General features: G+C 41.9%; 1 non-coding gene across 1 annotated transcript; it reads right to left on the bottom strand.

Annotated features, from left to right (window-relative positions):
* Window positions 1–1,191: 1,191 nt before the first annotated feature.
* TRNAK-CUU (transfer RNA lysine (anticodon CUU)) lies at window positions 1,192–1,264 on the bottom strand. Its single transcript has one exon. It is a non-coding gene; the product is annotated as a tRNA-Lys (tRNA).
* Window positions 1,265–5,991: the final 4,727 nt, after the last annotated feature.

The following is a 5,991-nucleotide window of genomic DNA, read 5'->3' as shown; positions in this document are numbered from 1 at the left end:
TGGAATAGTCCTATTAGTTTCAATGGAACAATGCTGATTTACACCTGTCCAGCCGAGGATCAGGCCCTCAGAAGTGTCACCAGCGTTGGAGTCACATAAAAGCAAATGTAATTGTGGCTAAGCCATAATTTGCAGCCAAGAAAGTTGCTCAGAATCTCTTGTGGCTGAATGAAAAAGAAAACCTGATTCACAGAACACTGATGTGTCTCAGGATGGGAGGTGAGAATTAATGCAAGTGGCTGCTCTCCTTGGTTTCAGCCAGAGACTTTTCAAACTCTTGCTACTTTGCATGCACAGCATCTTTCTTCTGGTAAGATCTCACAAGGTGTTTTTTGATATGCAGAGTTACTGTGTGTGCAGAGGTCTGCTGTTTCCTTAAATCCACATTGATAAGATAGATTGTAAACCCTTTGAAGGAACTGTTTCCTTCTATTACATTGATGATCCATGGATTTAGGACTTTTAAGAACACAATGGCAGGTTACTCTAATGGCCTATTGTACTATATCAATGATATGTGGATTATGGGCCAATCGCAGATGTTTGAACCATGTTTTTCAATCCATACTGCAGTTCTTTGAGGATTTGCTAGCAGGAGCTGAAGATCAATGCACTTTGACATATCTCAGAAGAGGAACTGGGAATTACCATATCAGACAATTCCACCTATTCTGTTGCTGACTAGGGACAAATCAGCTACTTAGAGGAAAGTGTTTGGACCTGCTATTTTAATTGTGCGCCAGTTTCTCCACCTGTATAATGAGGATGATGAAAATTGTTTCTGCTGTAAAGTACTTGGAGAGCTACTGCTGAAAAGCCCTGTGTTATATACAAGTAACTGTAAGGGAGGCAATGTGGTCCAGTGACTAGGCTGCTATGGTCAGACCTGTGTTCCAACCCCGAGTCTTTTATTGACCTCAAGCAAGTCACTTCAGCCTTCTGTTTCCCTCCAGGTATTGTCATAGACTATCAGGGTTGGAAGGGACCTCAGGAGGTCATCTAATCCAACATCTTGCTCAAGGTAGGACCAATCCCAAGATAGATTTTTGTCCCAAATGGCCCCCTTCAAGGACTGAATTCACAACCCTGGGTTTAGCAGGCTGATGCTCAAACCACTGAGCTATCCCTCCCCCCCCCAATCAAAGAGGACTCCAGAAAGACAGATTTTGAAGATCTTTGTGAGTAGTTTATCACCTGACTAGGGACTTGAACCCTGGACCCTCAGAATAAGAGTCTGATGCTCTACCAACTGAGTTAGCCAGACTCAGGCTATGCTGAATGTGTACAGCCCCTAGTACAATAGTACCCTGGTCTCAGTTGGGGCCTGTAGGCGCAACTGTTTTTTTTAAATATAATAATATAAAATGTGCATGGTACTTTATATACCTATATGAAGGCAGCAGAACTATGTCTGTTTAGACCAGCAGAGAATGTGGGCCAAGGTCTCAGGTCCCAGGAGTTTAAAATTCTTTCCCTTCAAATTCAGCTTAACTTTACCTTTGCTCAATTTTATCCAGTCAACATTGGCTGATGGAAGGATCAGCAACCTTAACTCAGAATTTCCTTACTTTTGTCAAGGTAATTTACAACCTGAAAGTTGCCATCATATATGTTGGCTTATTTTGTGTGTGCGTGTGTGTGATTATCATGACCACATGTGTAAGTTGAGAACTACTGATACAAAGTCCCATTCACTATGAAAAGGAAACTTGTGGCCCTTACATTGTGAATTGATGCAATTTTTAACTGTTTTTAAGTAGCACAAAATGGTGTGTTGGAATTATGCAAGTATAGATCATTTTAATTTGAATCGTTGTGGAATCATAAAATACTCAGTTCTCTAATTTTGTGCCTTCAAGTCAGCCGCTTTGATTAAAAAATAATAAAGCACGAGAGCTGTAGGGTCTTTGCAGGTTCTAGCTATCATGGGTCCCTGATCTTTGGTGCTAATTCTGCTCATTAATATTAATAAAGGGCTGATAGACCATCTCAAAGCATGGCACAAAAAGCATGCAATTAATTGCTTGTAGTATTTTTATGCTTATTTAGCACAATGAGAAGCGATGCCTCGGGAGTCTAAATATCAGTTAATCAATAATATCAAATCCACTGAAAATGAGCCCTTCAAGTCCCGTTTTCATAAATCTTCCCTAATTTAAAGCTGAATGAAAACCAATTAGAGGTTTGTTTTTAAATTTAAAGAAAAAAGAGAGAGAGAGAGAGAGAGAGAGAGGGGCGATTTGCAGAAGCCCCCTGTACTTTTCCTCTAGGCATTGCAATTTTTAATATCTAGGTTGCTGGGTCTAAGATGCAGTTTCTGCTCTCCTTCTGGATAACTGCAAACTTCATATTAGGAAATGAGAATGGAGTCTTTATGAGAAATGAGTAGAGAACCTTCCCCATAGATTCCTGTAGATTTTGTAATATTCATTTGCACTGTACAGAGTGGTACAGTTGTTGTTCCTTAATCACATAGGCTAGATTGTGGCTTAGACTGCCAATTTGTTCAAGGGAGTCAGATCTCCTCTTATATACCTTTATAGGTGGGTTATCTGTATCTTGGACATGCAGGTGTAAACAAGGTTGTGTGCACTCTTGTTCTCTCCCTGGAGCAGAAGGACAGGAGGGACAGAGCTTCAGTTTCACCTCTCTAGTTGCTATGCTGGCATGCAATCAGCAAATCCCCATGCAGAGCAAACAGCAAGTGGGGATGGAATTGTAAGTCATGGAGATATCATTCACGCACAAGATGCATAGGGGCTATTGTGGCTTATGGCAACCCACATGTGTTTGTGACTGTGCTAGCACACAGGTTCACACTTTAGATCAGAGGTAGGCAACCTATGGCACGCATGCCAAAGGCGGCACTCACACTGCCTGGGTCCTTGCCACCAGTCCGAGGGACTCTGCATTTTAATTTAATTTTAAATGAAGCTTCTTAAACATTTTAAAATCCTTATTTACTTTACATACAACAATCATTTAGTTATATATTATAGACTTACAGAAAGAGACCTTCTAAAAACGTTCACATGTATTACTGGCATGCAAAACCTTAAATTACAGTGAATAAATGAAGACTCGGCACAGTACTTCTGAAAGGTTGACCCTTGCTTTAGATAGCCAATCATATGTGGTCAAATCCTGCAGCTGTTCTTCAATTCTTACTGAGGTCAACTAACCCAATGGGAATTTTGCCCAAGAAAGGTCCTAGTAGGAATAAAGTGTCTAATTTTCCCCTGCACAGGAATAATCCATGTAGGACATGAGAAAATGTCAGAATTTTCAATATGTGGAGTTTCCTGTGAATTTTTCCATTGAAGGTTGGGATGCCAGGGATTGTCGAAAGCAAAGGAACCTGGAGATTCTGCCACGTAAACTCAGGGATCCCTGTTTTCAGCATGGATCTATAGGAAGCAAGAGGGAGCCACTCTTTAGTTGAATTGTGGGGTTCAACTCTTGTAGAAATTCAGGGAGAGGCCTATCTCTTGGAGACACTGCCCAAGAAGAAAAGAGAGGTCACAGGTGCAGCTCCTGAACCACAACAAGAATATAAAACATTAAATAGAGTGAATATAAATATAATATTAAATATATATTAATATAAAAGTATAAATGAATAAAAACAAAAGTCAAAACAAAACTTTTTTCAACATTATTGAAATGCATCAAGAATTTCAAAAAGATCCATTTGGACTTTTCCCATCCAACATTTTAATAAAATTGATACATTCCGATGAAATATTTCTGTTTTGACTGCATTGGATTTTCCAATAGCAAAATGTTTTATCCATTTTTATCAACCAGTTCTGACTTGTATCTAAAGTGCTTATATGAGCCCCATTAGAGTATTGTTGGAGCCCCTCAGAATCATTAATTCACTGATTCTCACAACTTCTCTGTGTGAGGTAGAGAAGTGATACTATCCCTATTTTATAGATGGGACACTGAGGGACCAAATGACTTACCAAGGCCACACAGGAAGACTTTGGTGGCAGAGAGAACTGAACGTAGGTCTCTCACACATGGGACTGGTCTTCTTTTTGCTCACAGGGTCAGCATACCTGAGAGGTGGTGAGCATCACTTCCAGGAGCAAGGTATTTCAATTATGGATGGAAGAAAGCAACTTTGAAATGAAAAATAAATACATAACAAAGCCCAAACATAGTCCCCAAACCATGAACTGATTTGAGAATTTAGATCTTTGCTTCTATTTCTATTTTTTATACCATACTGTAGCAGAGTGGGTCTCTGCTCCGGCCCTGAAGGGGTTAAAACAGCCCTGGATAAGGGCTGGGGCTGGAGAAAGCAGCCTTTTAGACTGGGCTGATTGGGGAAGTGGCAGTAGCTGGGGCCACACCCCAAACTGAGCAATAGGCCCTTATATAAGGGCAGAGAAGCCAGGAGCCCAGACAGTCTCTCTCTGTGTTCAGAGAGAGAAGGGCCTGGCTGCAGGGAACCAGATAAGGTACCTAGGGTGAAGCAGGGCTGGGGAAAGGCAGAGGAGCTGGGGAGCTCCTGCCTGGAAAGCCCCAGGCTGCAGCCTAGCAGAAGGCTAAGAGGTACTGGGCATTGCAGGGTGCAACTCAGGGGTAGGCCAAGGCAGCAGGTCCAACTCCCTTTGCCGATGATGAGAGGCTAGTACTGCAGTCTGTCCCAGGGCGTGGGGCTAGCCAATGACTGGGCAGTTGCCAAGACACTGAGGCAAAGTGGGGATAGAGGGTGGGGGGTTCCCAGGGAGGGGAAACTCCTAAGAAAGAGGAAGGGGGTTACTGCCAGGGGGCAGAACCCCACATAAAAGGGGCACTGGGGTCCAGGGAGGGACACGGGGCCAGGAGGGGAAAGGTGGATCACCAGCCTGCAGAGGGTGCTCTGAGCTGGAATTTGAGCTAATTCCCGAAGCAACCAGCAGGAGGTGCCGCGGGGGTGAGTCGTGCCCGGTTACACATACTCATCATAGTGGTATTTGCAAAAACAATGAGGAGTCCAGTGGCATGTTAAAAACTAACAGATTTATTTGGGTATAAGCTTTTGTGGGTAAAACCCCACTTCTTCAGATGCATGGAGTGAAGATTACAGACTCGGTCATTATTATGCATGAAGAGAAAGGCGTTACCTCACAAGTGCAGAACTATTGTTGACAGGGCCAATTCAATCAGGGTGGGTGTAGTCCACTCCAAATAATTGATGAGGAGGTGTCAATGCCAAGAGAGGGCAAGTTGCTTTTGTAATGAACCAGCCACACTTGGTCCCAAATTAATGTTGTTAAATTTTAAAATGAATTTTAGTTTTGCAGTTTCTCTTTGAAGTCTGTTTTTGAATTTTTTTTGTTGAAGTATGGCTATTTTAAAATCTGTTATAGAATGTCCAGGGAGATTGACGTGTTCTCCTACTGGCTTTTGTATGTTGCCATTCCTGATGTCTGATTTGTGTCCATTTGTTTTTTATGCACCTGAAGAAGTGGGTTTTTTACCCATGAAAGCTTATGCCCAAATAAATCAGTTAGTCTTTAAGTTGCCACCAGACTCCTCGTTTTTTATGGATACAGACTAAAACGGCTACCCACTGATAATTGACATAGTGGTATTTAAACACTTTATATGCATGCAGTAAGCAATACCATTAGCATCTATCTCACATGGCTCCTCCTTCATGCCCCTTTACATACAGCACTACACCCACTTCAAGGTCCATTATTATTATTTATTTACCTTTGCTAGCCCATCCATCTTTGCCACACTGCTTAAGTCCAAAGTGGATGTCTCAGCAGATCTTGGCCAGGTTGGCTGCTATCTCCAGACATTGCATATTCTGGGTTATGGATGTTTAGTGAAATTAAGGATACTTCTGACTCAAAAAAAGTCTTGTAGTGTGTGAGAACTGAAACTGTGTGAACCCAGTTTATAATGGCAGATCTGCTAATGTTACAAATTTAAACTCGACATTGAATGTTAAAAATAAGCATTAGGGGCCATCTCCTCAATGAAGCA

This window comes from Gopherus flavomarginatus, chromosome 3 (assembly GCF_025201925.1).
Source record: "Gopherus flavomarginatus isolate rGopFla2 chromosome 3, rGopFla2.mat.asm, whole genome shotgun sequence".
In the NCBI taxonomy this organism is placed as follows: Eukaryota; Metazoa; Chordata; order Testudines; family Testudinidae; genus Gopherus; species Gopherus flavomarginatus.
This window is presented reverse-complemented; position numbering and strand designations above follow the sequence as displayed.